Genomic DNA, 22458 nt, shown 5'->3' on the forward strand with positions numbered 1-22458 from the left:
ACCTGGGAGGCAGAGATTGCAGTGTGCTGAGATGGCACCACTTCACTCCAGCCTGGGTGACAGAGCGAGACTGTCTAAAACAAACAAAAAAGCCACACAAACTATTTCTAGATTAAATTTGCCATCTTCTATGGGCTCCGTTCATGGTGCTCTAAAACAGTTATAATATCAGAATCAAATATCACTGATTAAAGATCATCATAGCAAATACAATAATAAAGAAAAAGTTTAAAATATTGTGAGAATTACCAAAATTTGACATGGAGAAAGAAGTGAGCACCTGCTGTTGGATAAATGGTGTGGATGCAAGGCTGCCACAAACTCCAATTTGTAACAACTCCATTGTCGAAGACATGCAGTAAAGGGAAGCATAATAAAACAAGGTGTGCCTTTGTTCTCTCACTTAATACTCACGGGCATTGGTAGCGGGTTACTTGTGTCCTTCCAGATACCCTCTCCACCTACCTCCACCCTCATTTCTGACTCAGAAAAAGTGATGTGCTGGTAAGTGTTTAACCACAGGTTCTCCAACAGCGAGGCCCATGTTTGCGGTATTTGTTGATGCCTTTGATGCTCGTGGTAGACATAGTTCCATTATGCTCAGTTTCAACCTACCAGGGTAGTGTTAAATAGTCTTTCAGTTTTCTTGTTCTCAATGTTCCATTTGGGTTTGTCCATTGGGACCATGACCCAAAGATTAAGAGGGAAGGTGAGTTATGCGTTTCTCCAGCTCCCTCCCTGCTGGTTTTATCCCTTGACAAAATATTTCAGCTCCTGTCAAGAGGCCCTATTCGTATGTCCCTCCTTGTCCCTGGGATTAGAAACTGCTCCTTCCTCTTGTTCACTCAGGACTGGAGTGAGGGAGGTGAAGAGAAAGTTCCTCTGCTGTCAGTAGTTGACACTTTGCAAGTATTCTCTTATTAAGCTGTCTTCAAATTACTAATTTAACTATGCCTTCTCTTTCTTGCTGTGATTCTGCCTGGGATATCATTATTGTTCCATTTTACAGGTGAGAAAACTAAGAAACAAATAGATGAATTAGCTTGCTCAGGATTGTACAGTTAGGCTGGGCATGGTAGCTCATGCGTGTAATCCCAGTACTTTGGGAGGCCAAGGTGGGTGGCTCTCTTGAGCCCATGAGTTTGAGACCAGCCTGAGAAATATAGTGAAATCCCATCTCTACAAAAAAGCAAAAAAATTAGACTGGTACAACGGGGGTGTGCAGCTGAGGTAGGATGTTCGCGTGAACCCAGGGGTAGAAGTTGCAGTGAGCCAAGATGGTGCTTCTGCACTCCAGTTTGGGCAACAGAGCAAGACCCTGTCTCAGAAAAACAAAAGAAAGATTATATAGTTAGCAGATGAGAAAGCTGTCAAACTAAGTAGGCACACCCAGAGTCTAAGCTCTGAAACAACAGAGCTGCCTCACAATGCAGAATGCTTAGGCAAAGAAAGTGTGACCCCAAAATATACTACCCAGCAAGTTCTCTTTTAGTAGAGAAAAACAGTTATTATCAAACATAAAGGAAGTAATGATTACAGAATTCATGGCACATTTTAAATAAACTTCTTGAAAATAAAAACTAGACAAAGAAGCATTATCACCAAAGCACAAGGGATAAACACATTTCTATTTTAAGAATCCTATTTTAGATAAAGAAAAGTATGGCAATACCCAGAAAAATATGATGAATGTGGCAATGAAAAACTAATGCATTTTACCAACAAATAAATAGAGGTAGAAGATGAGGAATGAGAGGAAGTATTAGTGTGCTGATTTTCACATTTTTCTTTGTGATAAATATTCTCTATGTCTAATAAATCAAGACAGAGATTAATTCAACAAGTAATTATTGAGTGTCTACTAAGTTTAGAGTGTGAGCAAGATGCTGAGAGATGCTGGTGGACAGCAGCAGTCTCTGCTCCGAGGACCTTACTGTCTATCAAGGGATGCGGATTGTCACTAAGTGCCATGAAGAAGAGATATACCACAGTGTGACAGTGAATAGCAGGGGGAGGCAGCTCTGTAGGGAGGTCAGGGAATCTTTCCCTGAGGAAGTGACAACCAAGCTGATATCTGAAACTATCACAGAGAATTTCCCTGCAAAGGGTTCTAGACAGAGGAGCATATTGCAATATGCAAAGGGCAGTGGTAGCTCCCAGAACTAAAAGTCTGGTGAGAGCCACTGGAAGGAGAGAGGAGCAGCACGGTCAAGGATGTACTGGAAGATGGGCACTCCTAAAAATTCTTTGCTTGCAAAGCTATGTAGGACACAGTACGTTACTCATCTTGATCCTTATTCTAAAGACATCATCCACTGTGGTGGCTTTAACAGACATCTGCTGATTCTTTGCAATCCTCCCATCATAGAGGAGGCTAGGTCCCTTCCCCTTTAATTTGGACTGGACTTAGAGACTCATTTCTAATGAATACAAGTGGCAGAAATAATGCTGTGTGACTTTCCAGGCTAGGTCATGAAAGTATACCACCTTTATCTAGTTGCTGTTCTCTCTCTCTCTCTCTCTCTCTCTCTCTCTCTGTACTCACCCTTCAAAGCCAACCACATTGTTGTGAGGAAGCTTGGGCTGCAGGGAAACACTCCATGCAGGTATCATAGCTAACAGCCCCAGTTAGGTCTTGAGCCAACACAAGCATCAATCACCAGATATGAATGAATGAGCCTTCAGATGGTTTCAAGCTCCAGCCTTCAAGCCTTCCGGGAGAGGCCTCCAGTCTCATGGAGCAGACACAAACTGTCCCCACCATGCCCTGTCTGAATTCCTGAAATGCAGAAACCATCAGAAATCATAAATAAGTATTGGCATTTTAAGCCATTGGTTTTAGGGTAATTTATTATGTAGCAAAAGATAATAGTGCAAATTGTTTTAAGCAAATTTAGAGACATTGCTTAAAGTTATAAAGGCCTGAAATAGATGTGCAAGTGACAAACACAGAAGGAAGTACAGGGCTGTGGAAACCAGTGTGATGCCAGTGTTTTTTTCTTTTCCCCCGAGGTGGAGTCAATAAATACTATTTAAAGTTGATAAATCAAGAAACAAAATAGTAAAATATACTGCATGAAAAATAAGCAATCTACAGAGCAAAAAGCAGGAAGCAAACACTATTTCACAGAAATAGAAACTGAAGAGATCAAATGCAATTACAAATGTAGATGCAGAAGACATACATTAAATAATAGGATATTTGAATCACTGGTAATATAAGGACATAACACACTTTGGACAAGTGTTGTAGTGAGTAGCCCAATGTCAGAAAATCCTCTCAATATACAGCATCATAGAAAAGACCCAAGAAAAACAACTGGTAAAAGTTTGAGAAGAGGATATGTCTATATCCCCAGATTCCTACCTCACTCCTTCCTCTGATACAGATTCCACCTAATCAAATATTTTGCCATAATAAAAATACAGCATGAAATTATGGATGCATGTATATCACCTTGGGGTGGAATAGGTCTTTCTAAGAAAATTAAAAAAATCTACGAAGGCTTTGAAGACACAATTGGTGAATATAACTACTTAAAAATAAAATCACTAACGAATACAGAAGACACAAAATTGAAAACGGTAATTATAACGGATAAAAATTTTATTTTTCTTAATTTACAGAAAGCTCATACAACTCAAGAAAAATCATATAACTGCTAAGGAAAAATGGAAAGTGGATATAAAAAATAGCTACAAGAAAAGAAGTAGTTATGGCTTGTAAAAATAATGAAAGGTGCTCCATCTCACTCATGGTTGAAGGAACACAAATGATGGCACTAATGAAACACCAATTTTTGTTTTTCACCTTGACAGAAGTCTAATAATACCGTGTGATGATGAAGAAAGAGATGCTCTAGACAGAGGAAGTTGGTGTGGCCCTCAGTAGGACAATTTGGCAGTGTTATCAAAATGCTAAATATACATGCTTTCAATCACACTAATATTTCCATGACACTCTGGTTATTCTACGGTACATTTTTTTGCATGACAGTTTTCGAGAAAACTTTGTCTCGGTAGGTTACAGGATCCCAGACTATTCTTAATTCCCAGTCATGCACACCATTCCCATCCCTGGGGACTTTCCATAATAGAAAGTTCTGCCTCCTCTGTTCTGCCTCAGGCAAGTTGAGTCAGTTCTCCAAGCATCTCATTCCTAAGCCAAGGCTTGAGAAAATACAAAACAACTCACTGGATTTAATCAGTCTTTGCTACTGCGCCATCTGAAGGTCTTTTTTTTTTTTTTCCAATTTGTTTGGGAGATGTAATTGTAAGGCTATGACTAGATTGATGGAGGAAGGAATCTTTACAGGATCAAGGACAGGGTAGGTTTAAATTGATGGCATAATGAGGTTTTCTAATGAACCATTTTGAAAATTAGCGGTTTCTTCCCCAAGCAAGTCTGGCTACGCAGTCAAGGTTAAAAACTTGGCCCTGATTATAGTGGCCCAAAGACTAATGGGGAAAAGAATTGTTGGCGAGTTCTCCGGGATTATTTAGTTTATTTCAGCCGTGTAGATCTTAGATCTGCCTCTGGAATCAGTCACAGGGAAGCAAGCAACTACCATGAACATCTGAGACCGTTACATGTTCTGCTACAGGAATGGATCCTAACAACATATTAAAATCACTCTGGCACTGGTATATTGTGGTTGCTATGACTGAATATTTGTGTCCCTCTAAAATTCATGTTGAAACACCAATGCAATTGTGTTAAATGGTGGGGCCGTTAAACATGATTAGGAGGGGGTGGGATTAGTGCCCTTATAAAAAGGCTTGGGGAAGCCTGTTTTACCCGTTTGCTCTTCCACCATGCAAGGACATAGCAAGAAAATGCCATCTTGGTCTACGGTTGTGCCACCCTGAATGTGCTCAATCTCATCTAATCTCAGAAGGTAAGCAGGGTCGGGCCTGGTTAATACTTGGACGGGAGAAGATGCCACCTTGGAAGTAAACAGTTGCCCTCACCAGACACTAAATCCGCTGCCTTTAATATCGGACTTCTCAGCCTCTAGAACTGTGAGAAATAAATTTCCATTATTTATAAATTACCCAGTCTAAGGTATTTTGCTAGAACAGCAGGAATGGGCTAAAGCAGTGATCTGCTAAAGGAAAGAGCATCTGCCCATGGGTCCCTGGTAAAACACATCCTTTCCTCTGATCTGATGTATGTCTAGACAACAGCCAAGAATAGGGCAGCTGCCATCTCAGAGGCATTGGAAAAGACCAGCCATCGAAAGGCAAATAGGTCAGATTACTCATCGTTATCCATGAAATACACAGGTTCAGCCTGGCCAATGAGTTACTCGAATACATAAGTTGAAGATGGTTCATTGACATTGGCTGCTTACGGCACTTTTCTGAGGATTGACATGAGGGCCAGGAAAATCACTGGCTGCATTTTTTAAAAAGTGACTTATTATAATTGTATGGATCAATAATACAATATAATTATGAAAAGCTGTACTTTGGGTAAAATGGGAAGTCTAGCAGCATGGACTGCAGTAGGACCCAGCGGGATTGATATAACACTGCCCTTCTCACACGGCCTCAGGATCCCCAGCCCCTGCTTCACCATATTGACCCTGCAGGGCTGCAGCCTGTTCCTCTACAGCTTCACACCACCCTACCCACCACAGCTGAACGTCCCACAGCACTGGGATGGTGTCTGCCGCCAGGGACTTTCCATTGTAGGAAGTTCTGCCTCCTCTATGATGGCTTCTCTTGCCACTTCTACAACAGGCAAGTTGCGTAAATTCTCCAAGCTTTCTTGTTTTGTCTCTTGAGCATGGGGTAAAATCACAGCTGCTGTGGAAGGATGTTGAAGCACCTAGCACATGCTCAATAAATAACAGCATTACGTCTGCCTCATGGTGTCTCCATCCATGTGTTGTACTTTAATTTTCTGTATGTGAATGGCTCATTTTCTCAGAAGATTGTGAGCTACTTGAATACTGGTAGGGTGTGAAATCTTTCGTTTTATTCTAGATCAGGTTTTGATAGGTTCTCGGTAACACTTACTGCAGATTGAATAAACAAGGTATTCTCTCTCCCGTATCTTCCTGGCTAGAAATATTTCTCTGCATTATGCGATGAGAGTAATCTCTGGTGTCTAGTCATCTTCATCAATAAGGGATCTTCCCATGAGGGCGACACAAATCAGAGACCCCAGAACCATGAACTTTGATGCCATCAGGATCATCTCAATTTTGCTGTGATCAATGGCCACAATGATGGATCCTGATTCATCATGCCTCCTGATGTCCACTTTTACTCTGGTTCTGAGCTTGGCCATGCAACTCTATGGCCAATCATACATCAATGGCATGATGCCCACAGAGGCTCAATAAGCTCATGTGCTTGGGGCCTGGGTGCTTAGCAGCCACATGAGGAGCCAAAGGAAGACCAGCAGAAGATCTGCCCCTCAACCACAGAATGAAGAAGAAGGAAAGATGAATATGCCCTTGTTGTAAGCCACTACATGTTGGGGTGACTTGTTACACAGCAATAGCTGACTGAGTATTAGCTTTGTTCCTTCCAGGTGGGCTGACTGGGAGTCTGGAGGCATGGTGGCTGGTAGATCTGTTTGTCACCCTTGGACACTTTTGTCTGTATGCTGGTAGAAAATTCCTGGGGAATACTTCTGGTCACTTATGCTACAGCCACAGTGCATCAAGGTCTATTCTCTAGGGCTAGGACAACAGGAATCTGCGTTTGACTCCCCTAGTTTTGTTCCTGCCGCTGAAGTCAGGAAGTGAAGCTCTCCGGAGAAGAATAAGCCAGGGTGGAGAGAAGCTTGGCAGAAAAGCAGACATCTATCACCAGGTATCTATGCCCTGACTCATGGTGGAATGGCTTCTCTGGAATTCATGAGTTGTCCTACCTTCTGGAACAGGATGAGACTTTCCAGGAACTCTCTTATCAGGTACTTATGCAATCGGCGTTCTCCTCCACTTGGAAAAGTGCACATCTCTGTATGCCCTTTAGGACTTTCAATCATTTATCATTTTCTTTATTCTCAGTGTTTCTTGGATATTCACAAGGAAATTGCTCCTCTTTGAAGTATTACCTTCTCCTGCCCAGTCACCCTGCTGACCTGGATAAGAAGCGCAAAGAATTTCCAACACGTTTGCCAAAGCCTGGGACTATCTCTTTAGCTTTCATTTTAGAAACTTCCCTCCTGTTTGTGTCTTATTTCTTCATAGATCCTGTGAATTGAACACATAAACATATACACAAATACATAAGCACACAGGCACACACGCACGTGTGACACTCTCACAGTAATGCAGACACACATAGGCGCACACACAGCATCGAGTGTGGAATGCCTGTGTTGCTGGGGCGTGCAGGCTGCTTGCTCACAGCTAGCAGTCCTTTCCACGATGGCCCCACCAGCCCTGCTCTTTGGGAACGAGCATTTTTCTGCCTGCTAATTGGTACATTCTTTTCCCGATGGACATTCTATCTCGCAGTGCTACACGGCTTACCACTTCACAAACTTGATGCGGGTTAGCTCCTCAATCAAAACTGGTCCTGTGGGAGAGGTATGAATGCCTCCACTTTTGTGTGCAAAGCAAACACGTTTCAGTGCGCCGACGTCAAGTGGTGAGCCCCTCTGTTGTCTTCTGGACACTTCAAATTCAAGTACAAACCTGAGCTCACCATAACTTCCTCAACCCAGTATCTTGTTTCCTGATGGTTCCTGTTTACCATACTTACCCGGTTGCTTCCGCTCCAAGCTGGCCTGGCAGGTTCTCCTTCTCCCTCAGCCCCACATGGGTCTAGCAGCAAGCCGGGTGGATCCTGCCTTCAACAGGTGTCTCACGCAGGCCCAGGTCCCTTCTGCTGCTGCCTCTACCCTACAGCAATCCAGCGCCACCTACTGCTATTGAAGCCGCTCCCTAAGTAGCCTCCCTACTCCCACGCCCCTCTCCATCGTTCTCTATACAGCAACACAAATGAACTTTTCAGACAGGGTGTAAGCTTAGTGAAATCTCCCCTCTGCATAAACTCTCATGCCCTCCCTCTGCTCCATGAAAGCTCCAGTCCTTACCATGGCCCCAGAGGTCCCCTGTGGTCTTGTCCCAAATCCATTGCTGGCCTCTTCACTCCATCGCTTTTGTTCACAAGGGAGTGAAAATTCCCTTCCAGATCTTTCCACCTGCGGTTCCTGGGGACTTCTGTCCTGGCCCTCTGGCTCACGCACTCCTCTCTCTCCTCTTACAGTTCACTTCCACACCTCATTCTCAGAGGCCTCACTTAGCCTTGTGCCCCCAGAGAGGTTTCATGCCTCCCCAGCGTGTTTCCAGAATTGCAGGTGCGCTTTCTCTTTGGGTGCAAGGCCCAGCCTGCTTTGCCCCCACTGTTCTGTGTGCAGTCTGTGCTCAGTGAGCCTGGAATGAATGATGGGTTCAAAACCCAGAAATGACGGCCGGCTTAGATTACACAAGAGGCAGCCCCCAGGAAGGCAGTGGCTCAGAGGAGAAGGATACCAGCCTGCATGATCAGAAGGACAAGACCTAATCTCCTCCCTGGTCTCCTAGATTTCTCTCAATCCAGAGCAGCTGCAGGAGGGAAGGAATGTGGTGACATAAGGTGAGGTGTGTAGAGAGACTGAAGACCTGCTTCAATGGCATGAAGGGGTGTTTCTGGTTGGAGGCCAGTCATGATTTTCAGCAGGAAAAGGAGGTATGTGCTAACCCACTAATGCGCTTATATTCCCTGATGCTGACCCTGATGGCACACCAGGTTGCCTCTATTTTCCACTTTACTAGAGTGTTTGGGATCGTTTAAACAGTCCACGCGACATTAACCAAGAGTACACTAAGTGGAAGGCACATCCTTCTCATTTCAACCAAGGTGTAAACCGTCCCCCTTTCCTTTCAGAGTGTAGGAACAGACTGTGGACCTCAGTTCCCTGCTTCGTGAATTAATGGGTGTCACTGGGTGGTCTGCACGCTGCTTCCTCTTCCACATTCTGGGCTTCTTCAGATTTTCAGCAGGCTGAGACATTTGCCCCTCAGGCATGACGTGGGCTCTGCAAGACTTCCACCGTTTGCAGTTCCGTGGATGAAATTCTTCCATGATGACTTCTAGACAACAATAGCACATTGTTTCTGCCCTCCTCAAGCCGCTCGAGTTTCCTGATTTTCTCTGGAGTCCTTTGTTGTTGCTGTTGAAACAGTTGGTAATTTATCATTTTCCCTCTTTCCTCTTATCCTCCAGATATCTCCTTTCTCAGTAAAACATTACTGGAGCAGTTGCCAGGAAATCCTGCTTGGACTGCGGCCACTTCCTGGCCCTAGGAGAAATGGGGTCAAGTTTATCATTCGGTTTTCCAAGCCCTTCTGCAATCTTCCTTCAGGAAAGGAGGTCAAGCCATTTCCTCAGTGCTGGCCTTAGGTTTTCTGGTCCTCATAAGGAGAAGACTAGTCTAAAACCGTTCAAACGCTGACTGTGCCACCTCTTAATGAAGAGCCTTTATCCTTTCCTTGAGCGCACATCCGCATCTCTATTTTAGACAGAGGTTCTAGTCCCATGGGCGATTACCAGGAAACAACGATTTTGTCTTCCATGTTAATGGTGTAAGCTTATGTCAAGCTACATTTTCTTAAGGTGGGATTTAATATTCTATGCTAGAAAATCTAATGCTAAAATAACAACTTGTAGCTGTCCCCCAGGTCTGAAATCAGACATGGCTTCCCTAATTCCTGGGAGGTTGTATGGCATCACTAAGAAAGGAAGACTACGGGAATCACAAAAACAAGTTTAGTAAGGCAGGACCTTGAACTTAACACACAAACCCTGTAAATCCTGATCAGGAAAATGCAGCACAGATTAACCTTCAGCACAGGTTTACCAGCCCAGGAGAGCTCAGCATGCAGGGAGCAGCGGCCCGGAGCAGCTGTGGCTGAGATCTGCGTGTGTAAGTCACTGCTACGAACAAAGAGGCGGTCACTGTGCTCCTCATGTAAGTGTTCAGTAAATATCAGTGAACTGTAATCTTTCTGATACTAACAAACCATATACTTTGTCTCCATAGATTGATTATGTGAAAGAGCAGCATTCTAGAACTCTTTTTTTTTTTTTTGAGACGGAGTTTCGCTCTTGTTACCCAGGCTGGAGTGCAATGGCGCGATCTCGGCTCACCGCAACCTCCGTCTCCTGGGTTCAGGCAATTCTCCTGCCTCAGCCTCCTGAGTAGCTGGGATTACAGGCGTGCGCCACCATGCCCAGCTAATTTTTGTATTTTTAGTACAGACGGGGTTTCACCATGTTGACCAGGATGGTCTCGATCTCTTGACCTCGTGATCCACCCGCCTCGGCCTCCCAAAGTGCTGGGATTACAAGCGTGAGCCACCGCGCCTGGCCAGCATTCTAGAACTCTTGAGAGCTCCAGCCGGAAGGTGGGATTTCTCACGCGTCTGCCAGCTCTTGCCGCTGCCCTCTGTTGCTGAGTGTCCGCTGTCTATTGTTGAATGCAGTCTTGTTCCTGGCATCCCCTGACAGCATCTGCAGGAGACACACTTAATTTTCCAGGAACCTGGACATTTCTCAATCCATACAAAATTCTTCTGAAAAGATCCGGAGTCATTTGCCCTTCCCACTGGTTTTTTCATTTGGTGTGTTTGTTTTCTCCTCACCTCCAATTTGGTGTTTATTATGTTGTTGGTGGTGCTGTTCCTTCTTCAGGTTAATGAAGTTCCCTCAACATCTGACTGGTAGCAATGTCCTCCCTTCCATGTCTAACATCTTCCTTTCCTTTTAGAGATAGGGGAACTTAGGACCTTTGGGACTGAACACCATGGATTCAGATTTTTTTCCTTGGACCTGCTTCCTGGGAAGAACCTTACTCTTTGAAATCCTTATCTCTGGTTATTGCTCATCTCATTCTCCTTTACCCCCTCCACACCAAGTCACATCTCCCATTGCAGTCATGGCGTGTTGGGGTGCTAGCTTCTTGTGGAGCCGCTGGACCCTGGGCACCTGGAAGTGAACTGGCAAGACACCCATGTCTATATGTGGGACTGGGGGCCTCTCTTAACTCCACCGCCAAGTGAAGAATGCCGGCATGATTGTTTGCTCTGCCTGGGTCAACTGCTTCCTCTGCAGTTCCTCCAGATCCCTGGCACCCAAGTGGAACGGGCATGTGTCTACCCCGTCCTCAGTGGACTAGCTGAAGGTCCCGGTCTTATAACCTAGCTTCAGCAGCGCCCTCCCCCAAGGGCAGACCCCTGCTTTACTCTACGTTACACTGCTCCAGATGGTCCTCCCCGGCTTATGAACAAGACACCCACCTGGACTGAGATCTCTGTTTCCCAGATGAGTCTGCAAAACTTGACTTTAAACGCCACCTCCAATTTTTCCCAAGAGTTTTAAATTTATTTTTATTTTTATTTTTTCCCCCTGAAATGATCCCGGTTTGCTCTCCTCCCTAATGTGGAAAATTGAATTGTTGTTCTTAATTCTTCACTCCCTTCCTAGTCCTTTATCTCGTAATTTTGCAGTATACTCTAGTGATGCCAGCCTTGGCAATGTGACTTGCCTTCACAAATAGAATGTAGATGTAAGTGACATTGTGGCGGTTTTGAACCTAAGCTTTAAGAGGCAGGAGATGTTTCTGCTAGCTAGTCATGTGCTCCTCTGGGATCCTATGCTTGAGAAAAACATACCCTATGAAGCTACTGCCCCTTCACCCTGGACCCCATAATGAGGACATAAGCGAGTCCGAAATTGACCAGAAACCCAAATTTACCCTGACCCTGAAAATTCCAGCCTCCATCAGCCAAACCTCAGCCAACGTTCTGGCCTGTGAACATAAAAGTGTTTCTTGTTAGAAGCCACTGAGATTGAGAGGTTGTTTGTTACGCAGAAAACTTGTACAGAAAAGCACCCAGTGACAGTTTATGATGATAACATTTGATAGAACAGGTGCCACATTAATTCTGACCACTGCCTGATGTTTTAAAAAGATTGCCTACGTTTATGCTTTCTGAATGGAGAAACGGAACATGGCTTATGTTTTACTTTCATGTTGAAATTTTACTTACTTTATAAGGAAAAAAGGGAAAGGGAGATTAAATTTCTTTTAGTTGCCTCCATTTACCCTTGAATTCTTATCCTTTATATTTTGCACAGCGAGTTGAGAAAACCCCTTATAAGCCTTCCTTCTTGTCTGAAGAGCAATATGTAGTTTTTAAAGGATTTGGGCTGCTTTGATCACCAGTAACACAATGGGATGTAGTCCAGTAATCCCAGACCTGGCTGCTCATTATACTTTAACTGCTGAGAGAACGATTTAGAAAAATATTTATGGTAAAATATATGTAACATAAATTTTGCAATCTTAAGCATTTTAAGTGTACAGTTCAACGCTGTAAAGGATACAGGCAATCTCCAGAACCGTTTCACCTTGCAAAACTGACGTGTGTAACCACCGAACGGCACCCATTCCCCCTCTCTCCCAGACTCTGGCAACCACCATTCTATATTTTGGCTCTATGAAATCGACTCTTCTGGGTACCTCATATAAGTCGAGCCACGTAGTATTGGTTCTTTTGCAACTAACATTTAACTTAGCATAATGTCCTCAAAGTTCATCTAGGTTGTGGCATGTGTCAGAACTTTCTTCCTTTTAAAGCCTGGATACTATTCTATGTATGAAGATGCTGCATTTGGTTTTCCCACTCCATCTGTCGATGAACACTTGGGTTGCTCACACCTCTTGGCTATTGTGACTCATGCTGTGAACGCAGGTGTACAAATATCTCTTCAACATGCCATTTTCAATTTCCTGGGATACATACTCAGAAGTAGGATTACTGCCTCAAATGGTCATTCTATTTTTTGTTTTTTCTGAGGAATTACATCCTGTTTTTCACCATGCCTGCACCACTTTGCATCCTCACCTAGCGTGCGCAAGGGTTACAGTCACCCACATCCTTCCCAACACTTGCTGTTTTCACCGTATTGTCTTTCCACTCTGTGGATTGTGTCCTTTGATGGAGAGAAGTTTTTATTTTTGATGTAGTCCAATTTGTCTATTTTTTCTTTTGTTGCCTGTGCTTTGGGGATTATATTCAAGAAGTCATTGCTAAATTTAATGCCATGCGGCTTTCCTCCAATGTTTTCTTCTAAGAGTTTTATCGGTTTACCTCTTATGTTTAGGCCCTTGATCTATTTTGAGTTAATTTTTGTGTAGGTGTAAGATAAGGGTCCAGCTTCATTCTTTGGCATGTGGATATGCAGCTTTCCCTACACCATTTGTTGAAAAGTAGTTTTCTACTTTTTTAAAACTGTAGACTCCTTATCCCCACCGTAAGCCTGTGGTTGATGTTTGCTATCCTGCCTGTCTCTCCCTGGATTCACCTCTGCTGCCACAGATGGCATGTCTGACTTCAAACACCTGCAGACCTTGGCCTGGAAGCTTCTCTGGCCTTGGGAGCAGGTTTGGCTTATGAGCAGTGAAGCCAGTGGTGCCAAGGCTCAGCGCCCCCAGAGACATCATCCAATCATTGATGGAGTGGAATTGGTGGAAAGCTCCCCAGTTTTCTGCCCTTCAGAATGGGCCAACTGTGAGACATGTCCTTTACTGTCTCCCAGAATTCTCTAGCAAGATTAGTCTCAGTTGCCTAAAGCAGTAACTTGCTCAATAAAAAAGGAAAATACATCAAAATATTTGCTGATGTATTTTCTTTTTTTATTCAATTTTCCTACTCCCTCCCTGGTGCTTCCTGGAATCACCTCCCAATAAACCACTTGCACTCATATCTTTTCATTTAAAGGTCTGCTTCCTGGTAAGCCCAGCCAATGACACCTCCTGAACCAGAATCTCTGGTGCAGGGGATGGGATTGTACACAGACTGGCATTTTGGAACCGCTGATGTGGTTGGTGAATAGACTATGTCACAGGATCTGTATCGACATCAAACCTCAGCAGTGCTGTATGCTGGTGGCTCGGTCTGAAGTAAATTACATAATTCCTTGAGCTGCATTTAAGTGAGGACAATAACTCCTCTGAAAGGTTGTGGAGAAGATACAGAGAGTCCTGGCACACAGTAGGCAGGCCACAAATGCCAATCATTGTTATGAATCCCCATCACACTACACACAACTCTATTTATTTTATTTTATTTTATTATTTTATTTTTTAGAGTCAAGATCTCTCTGTCACCCAGACTAGAGTGCAGTGGCATGACCATAGTTCACTGAAGCCTAAACCCCGGGGCTTAAATCATCCTCCCACCTCAGCCTCCAGAGTAGTTGGAACTACAGGTCCAACACACCATGGCTGGTTAAGTTTACAAAATGTTTTTAGAGACAGGGTCTTACTGTATTGCCCAGGCTGGTCTCAAATTCCTGGCCTTAAGCTATTCCCTGCCTCAGCCTCCCGAATTTCTGGGATTCACAACTCTTTATTTAGTGAAATGTGAGACTCACAAGTGACTACAGAGGCCACTAGCAGATCCAAAACCATGACAGGGAGAGGATGACCTGCTTTGCACAATAGAGTCAATCTTCTGCCGCAGTGAACCTTATTACAAACATAGAATGGCATATTAAGTCAAATAACGAGTCCATTTGGTTCGTTCAAACCAGTATTCTGTCTCCAAAAAAAGCATGAAGAAATGCCCAGTGAGGAAACCTGATGCCGCTTCTTCAAGGCATTTCTCTGCCTCCCCCACCCCAGTGTGTCTCATGAAACAAGCTTCTCCCATCTCATGGATGAGGGGGAATCCTCAATGTCTTCATTCTTCTCTCATCCTCTTTTCAAAGCACCTGCTTCCCCTGAGCACCTCCTCTTCTGAAGGTTGTTCTCATTTTACTGCTCCAGCTCCTCTCTTTTGCAAATGTTACCCTTCTTCTTGGTAGCCTAAGGGCTGTGGAAAAACCACTGTTCATCAGTGTGTGTAGCGACCTCCTCCCAGAGACTCCTCCCTCAGAGCTGCTCATGCTCCCTCCTCATCCCGAGCTGTGTCTAGCCCTACGTACACTCCTTAAAAGAATGCTTGGTATTCCCAGTCCTTCTCCATCCAAGTTTTTCCCTAAAATAAACCACCTTCAGGATCTGAACACCTAAGCTCTAGCTCTTAAAACGCAAGTTCCATTCAGGTCCCACAAGCATCCTAAAATGGCATAATCTGGCAAAATGCAAGGTCATATTTATATTTCCCATGCCTCTTTAACCACAGATGGACTTTATCTTAAACTATTATTTCAAATATACTCAATTTCTCTCTTTCCCTCAACCTATGGAATCATCATTGTCTCCTTTCCTTTATTTGGTTATCTACAAATGTCACAAGTCTTTATCTTTGCTTCCTCCCTTTTATCAAACCATTCCCTTCTCTGTACAAATAAAAACAAGCAAACAAGCATTCAACTGGCTAAAAAAGCAAGCCCTGAGTCAGCCTGTTTTCTCAGCATTACTAGGCTCTGTCCCAAGCTGGATGGAGGCCTGACGGAATCTACAAGCCAAAAGCCTCTTTCCCTCTTCCCCTTGTCTCTTGTCTTCCTTCCCCAAGCTTCTTCCTGGGAAAGAACAGTTTTCCCTGACCTCCTAAGAGGGACATTCCAGCAGAGGTTTGCATACCTGGGATTCCTCTCTTCTCTAGCTTTGGCCTAGGGGCCTGACTTTGTTTTCAAAGTTTGGATTCTTATACAACTTGGAGCCAATAAACAAAATTCTACTGAGGTTGTACCTGCACAGAAGTACATCACTTTTTGTTTTCCTTTGTTTTGTTTTCAGCAGCTGGAGGACAGGCAAGTTGTGTTTTAGGCCTTTAATCTGAAGTTATGAATTACAAGGTTTTAGGAATGTGATCTTCAAAACACAGCTTGTGTTGAGTTTTAAATGAGATTTATGCTAAACCGTGTTTGGGCGCCAGACATGGTATATTGATTTGCAAACCCCAATCTCTGCATGCTTACAGTGGCTGGAAAAGAAGCTCCAGCTTCGAGGCAGTTCCATAAATTGTAAGCTTGTTTTCAGAAGGTAGAGACTCATCTGTCCAGCTCGGGGACAATGACTAACGTGAACCCTGTCCCAGGAGAGCTCAAATCCTAAAGTGAGATGGCTGAGAAAATGAGAAGCAGCGTTGTCAACAGCAGTAAAATGTCATGGTGCCATCCGCACCAGCGCGAACGGCATTTGCTTTTCGGTCCTCCATTCCCCTTGTCGTCCCAGGTCTTTCTGTGCTTCAGAAATTCATCTGGACAGCTTCAGAGCTCGTCTCTGCTCCTGCTCCCACTGCCCTGTTTTGCTCTATCTGAGAGAGCTTTGCCACTCACGAATTAAAAATTTGCTCCCAGATTCTCTTATCTGAAGTTTACTGGTTATTGTAGTTGGAGACTGCACACGAGGTCCCACTGTCGTAAATTCCTTAGTCTATCAGAGATTCCTAGTCTGTCATAAATTCCTTAGTCTATCCAGATCAGGCAAGTCTGGATACCTCTGTTGCTCCTTCAGCACATAACCCCTCAGCGACCTACACACAGCTCACTGGGACTCAAGGGAAGCTTCCATATTCATTGAAGCAGCATCATGGTTACTGACTGCTACACAATAAAAACTATAAAAACTTAAAACAGCCATTTTCTTTTGCTTGTAATTTGCGGGTTAAGGATTTGGGGAGGGCTTGACTGGGAAGTTCTTGCTTGTAATCTCTCAAGCACTCAGGCTTCAGTAACCTGGAGGCTCCTCCAGGTTGGATGTCCAAGGTGGTTCACCTGGCTGGCAGGTGATGCTGACTGTTGGCTGGAGCTCAGCTATGGCTCCTGACCAGAGCCCTGCACACCCACAGGTGTCTCTCCACAAGGCCGGGCTTCTCACAGCATGGAGGCTGCTTCCACATGGAAGTACCCCAAAGGCATGTCCAAATAGTCAGTGTTCCAAAAGACCAAGGCGGAAGCTGCAGGGTGGATCCCCTGGCCTTGGAAGCTGCTAAGAATCATTTACACCACAAATGACTCAATGAGGACCAGCAGATTTGAGGGGAGGGGACACGGACCCCACCTCTCCATGGAGGAATGTTCTAGAATTTGTACCATCTCTCATCCATGGCATGACCAGCAGCTTACTCCAACCTGTTTGCACTGCAGAAGCCAATCGGAGTTAGCCATTCAAGGTACTGGGGAAGACCCCTCCAAGAGCAGGGAGAGGAGGTGTCCCTGCCCTCCTGGAGGAAAGGGCTCAGCTTGGTGGAATGAGGAGGTTTGGATCACAAAGATGAAAGCTCAAGGTGCAGTTCTTCCACTAACTCTCTGTGTGTCCTCAAACAAATACTTTACCTTCTCTGACCCCCAGTCTCCTCATCTGTAAAAAATAGGGATAAAGCCACTCTTGCAGTTTGTTGTGAAAATTAAATGGAGTTAAATGAGAAGATGTATAAAATAAAGCTTCCGGCGACCAGTAGCTGGCACACAGTCCTAGGTCAATCACATCATCCTGACAAGTTAGGAGCTAGCATCAAGCAGGACCTGGGAGGGACCATGCAACTGGGGAAAACAGCTTTGCCTTTTCCAAGTCACAGTCAGAGGAAGGGGGAAAAGGCAGAGCTCTCTGTCTCTCTGCCTGCCCCATTCTCCCTCACTTTCCCTCATTCTCTTTCATTCTTTCCCTGTCCTGAATGTGCACACTCCTTCTGTTTTAAGCTGGCTCATTTGGAATCCCACCTGCTTCCCTTGGGAAGCCCCAGGTCACTCCTTCCTCAGTGTTTTCCTGTGGCTTCCAAAGCATGCTCCCCAAATTTGGCCGAGGCCAGTAGCACATGCCTGGCTAGGAAATGCCACCCACATGGGTTTCAGTTGGAATCCAGTTAGCATACTCTCTCTGGGGCTTTGCTGCCCACATGGGTTTCACGTGGTGTCTGGTCAATAGCACAGCCTCGCTGGGGCTTTGCCATCTACTTGGATTTCAGGTGGTGTCTGGTCAATAGAAGAAGCCTGACTGGAGCTTTGCCAGCCGTATGGATTTCACGTGGTGTCTGGCCTTAGGAAGAGAAGAGGCTGGGTGCTCTAATCTTCACTAAGCTCCTGTCGTTTGGAGCCACAGCCTGTTTTCTGTTGCTGTCCGAGATGAAAGCCACCCCTGCAACACTAGTATTTTTCTTTCTGAATGCAACAGCTCTTTCTGCTTCTTTCAAAGAGGAACCAGGACATTATAGTCTTAGCAATTTGGTCCCCAGATTACCTGGATATATTCCTTAACCACCAACATGGGTGTCCCAGTTACAGTGAAATATTACCTTTTTCAAGCTCTCCCCCAGATTGAAGACAGGGAGCTTCGTTTATCCCACCTCACCAGGACTCGAAAGAAACTCTCCCCAACTTTTCCGATTAGTCTTGTTCCCAGCACATCCTGCCACATACGTGTCCCTTAAAGGGTCTCATTTTCAGTTTGAGAACAGTGAGCTGCCTGAGACCAAACAAACATGCCATGTTTCAGCAGCCTGGGGCCAGGCCTCCTTTTTAGGACATCATTAGGTCCACCATCAGGGCAGAGGCCCAGAACAGCCACCACCCCAAGAAAGTCAGAGGAAAACTACCAACGTTACGGAAATACAATAGCTACTTGCATTTCTGTCCTCCACCTCCCACCTCAGGCACCTGCAAGATCCGTTTTCCTTTTTGAAAATGATCTGCAACTTACAGCATTCTTGAGACCATCAGTTCTTTGTTTCACTTGTGTCTTTTTCCAAATATAGTCCTGAGGGCAGAACATCTGTCAACAACTTTTCTACAGCCTAAATCCTTTCCTTAATCACTGCAAATCTTCTCAGGATCTTAGTCGGCCTCTCTTTTGCTGTCTTTTCTTTTTTTCTTTTTCTTTTTAAAATCCATCACTGTTCCCATTGAACTGAGTTTCTCAGTGCTTGCCTCACCAGCTCTGAAAATCATGACCTCTGTGCTGACCTCATCCCTATCTCTGACCACATGGTAGGAGCCTGGGACAAAGAATCCACTTTGAACAGTAAGTCTTCCTCTCACGCCCGGGCCAAGCCCACCCCATGGAGCGCTGAGGACTAGGAGCCCCATTGAAAGCTTCCCTCTCTTGCGTGAGGAGAGCATCGGTGAAAGAGGAGGAAGTCCATTCACACCCACCTGGTACAGTCACATCCATTTCAAAGATGCTGACCCTAAAGTCTAGAGTGGCCACGTGGCTTCGCCAGGGACAATGGCTGGAAGTGGCCATAGCCAGATCTTCTCCCATGTCCTATACCAGCTCCAAGACACCACTTCAGCATCTCCTTCTAACCAGCCCCGTGGTGGTGGGGGGAGACAGGGAGTGGCTGTGCTTCCCGGATCACATGTTAGGTTTCCCTCTTGGTCTAACACACACAGTGCCCAATCCAGCCCCTAAACAGACCCCATAGTGGCTTCCTTCAGCTTCCACAACACATCGAGCTTTCACGTCCTAAAGGGATCTGGGTACCCCTGGTCCTGTGGGAGGCCTGAACCCTCCGTGAATCAAAGGGGAGCTGAGCCCAGACAGCACCTCTGAGCCTCCAGCCCCCGCTTCCTGCAGCCTCGCATGGGCATACAGGCAACCTGGGCACCCGGGACTGCAAGACCACAAAGCATTGCTCACACCCACACCAGGTCTGATGGCTGAGCCACCAGAAGGCATGAGTAATGCAGAGTAACACCACATGAAGATTCAGGCCTCATGCTGTCCAAGTCTGCAAGTGGACAACAGGTGACCATGGCCCTGAGATCAGAGCCGTCATCCTGGACTCGTCAGGAAAGTGAACCCCAGTGGGGCCACCTCATTTGGGCACTTCTGTTCTACAGAGTCATGGTATTAAGATGATGGGTTGGGGCTGAGCCTGGTGACTCATGCCTGTAATTCCAGCACTTTGGAGGCCAAGGTTGGTGGATCATGAGATCAGGAGATAGAGACCATTCTAGACAACAGGGTGAAATCCCATCTCCACTAAAAATACAAACATTAGCTGGGTGTGGTAGCACGCACCTGTAGTCCCAGCTACTTGGGAGGCTGAGGCAGGAGAATTGCTTGAACCCCAGAGGCAGAGGTTGCAATGAGCCGAGATCACGCCATTACACTCCAGACCAGGCAACAGAGCAAGACTCTGTCTCAAAAAAATGATGATCGGTAGAGCCTCCTACTTTGGTTAAGTGGGTGCTTCAGGGAGCCGAGGGCTTAGCCCAGGCTCTAGGGAGACCATGAACTATTGGGCAGTTGTCAAAGGGGCGTCACAGTCATGGCCTAGTCCTGTGCTTCCGGGTTCATCCCAGAAGGTGCGGGGTGGTTTTGGTAGCCCTTACTTGCCTTCTCTAACACAACTGTCCTGCTTGTGTTGAGCTGAGTTTCTCCCTAGGTTTGCCTCAGCACAGCTCTTAAAACCATAGCCAGGCCGGGCGCGGTGGCTCACGCTTGTAATCCCAGCACTGTGGGAGGCCGAGGCGGGTGGATCACGAGGTCCAGAGATCGAGACCATCCTGGTCAATATGGTGAAACCCCGTCTCTACTAAAAATACAAAACATTAGCTGGGCATGGTAGCACGTGCCTGTAATCCCAGCGACTCAGGAGGCTGAGGCAGGAGAATTGACTGAACCCAGGAGACGGAAGTTGCAGTGAGCCAAGATCGCGCCATTGCACTCCAGCCTGGGTAACAAGAGCAAAACTCCCTCTCAAAAAAAAAAAAAAAAAAAAAAATAGCAGCCAGTTATGGTGGCCAGCCTGGAATTTCCTGGAACCGCCCAGCGTGGGGCAGGAGGCACTCAGGCCCTCCCCTCCTATCTATCCAGGGGCGCCCTGACCAATGGCTCTTTTCCTGCTTCCGATCCCGTCCCACCCTTTGAATTGGTCAAGAGGGTTTCATGCTGAGTCTATCCAGGAGTGTCTGCCACCACTCCCTTCCCCGACCGAGGGTGTAACAGGATAAAAAGGTATTTGGGGGGTTCCCATGGCAGGCAGGCTGTGGGCACACAGGCGTGGGGACAGAGTTGGGGGCCTGGGCATGACACCGTCTGAGGTTACAGGCTCAGCAGCATTCTCTCCATTTGTGAAATTGTTTTCTGTTAAATTGAACTTTCTCACTTGTTGGAAATGATTCAGAAATTCTGTCAAAGTTATGCTTTGCCAGTGAACTCACTGGCTTTTAAATAAAGGCATGGAGATCATTCCAGGCACTTCCCAGTGAGTTGAGCTGTCACAGCAAGACTCTCCTTGGATTGTGTGGAGGTCTCATCTTGCCATGCTAAGAAGCTTATCTTTTTCATGAAGGATTTCACCTTCCTCACATTGGGGATGCCGGTTCACCTAAAACAAAAGAATCGCTACAACAAAAGCCAGCCAGACAGAAAGACAGACACAAATAGACCGTGGTGCCAGCCTGAGTGCCGGGTCCTGAACACAGAGGAAGGCAGGGCTCCGGGGGTCTGGTGTCTGTCATCTCTCTACTTCCCCTGACTAGGCAGGGCAGGGAAAGTCAGAGAATTAGAATAGGACTCTGGCACTGATGGCTATTGACATTAAGGTAAGGTGGTCCTACTTGGAGACATTCGTTCTCCCGCCCCCGTGAGCTCAAACCCTTTCCCCATGGAATTCTGTCCACTTGAAACTAATTCCACATGCTGAGTGTCATAAGTGCCCAGCCAGGGGTGACCCCAGGTAACAGCTGTGAGCCAGGCAGACCTGCCCAGGCCCTCACGAGGCTGTGTTATGCCCCACGCTTCCCTGGCCATGTGGCCTCTCAGCCTGGGGGACGCTCTGCAGGCCTGGCCTGTCTATGCCTTCCAAGTGCCTTTGTACATCCACTGACATGTTAGATGCTGCTTTTACCATTTATAATGCAAACTTTGGGCATGATTCATTTGAGGATCTTGGGATCTTCTCTTTGCCTGCAGAAAACATTCATTTCCTTTGGTTAACATAGTTTGATAATACAGAGGGTGCTCCATTGTCATGTGATTTGATAATAGATAAAAGACATCCTTCCACAGTGCTCACTCTTGGGCTCCTGAAAAGGAAGCAGTACACCTGGTATAGAGAGAAAGAGGAATGGAGACACAGATGCAGAGGGAGACTTCGCTGTCTGGCATTGGAATAAAGGCACGGAGGTCACTCCAGGCCCTTCCCAGGAAGTGAAACTGACACAGACAGCCCCTTCCTGGGGTGGAGGTGAGAGCTCATCTTGCCCCAGTGCTCTGTCTCTCTCTGTCTCTGTGTATCATTCTCTCTGTCTGTGTCTCTCTCTCTCTCTTTCTCTCAGACTCGCTGTCTCTGTTTCTCTGTCTCTGTCTCTCTCTTTAACCGATTTATTGAGATACCATTCACCCTCTCAACGCAGATGGTCCTGTGGTTGTTTATGTTTGCAGATAGGTCTGGCCCATCTCCTACAGCCTCCCTGACTACCCCGCCTTCTCACCTTCCCTTTCCCCACCCAGGCGAACTCCGGGCCTGGCGCTGTGTCTTGCCTTGTGGGTCC

The sequence above is a fragment of the Cebus imitator genome, unplaced genomic scaffold (genome assembly GCF_001604975.1).
Source record: "Cebus imitator isolate Cc_AM_T3 unplaced genomic scaffold, Cebus_imitator-1.0 Scaffold134, whole genome shotgun sequence".
Lineage (NCBI taxonomy): Eukaryota > Metazoa > Chordata > Mammalia > Primates > Cebidae > Cebus > Cebus imitator.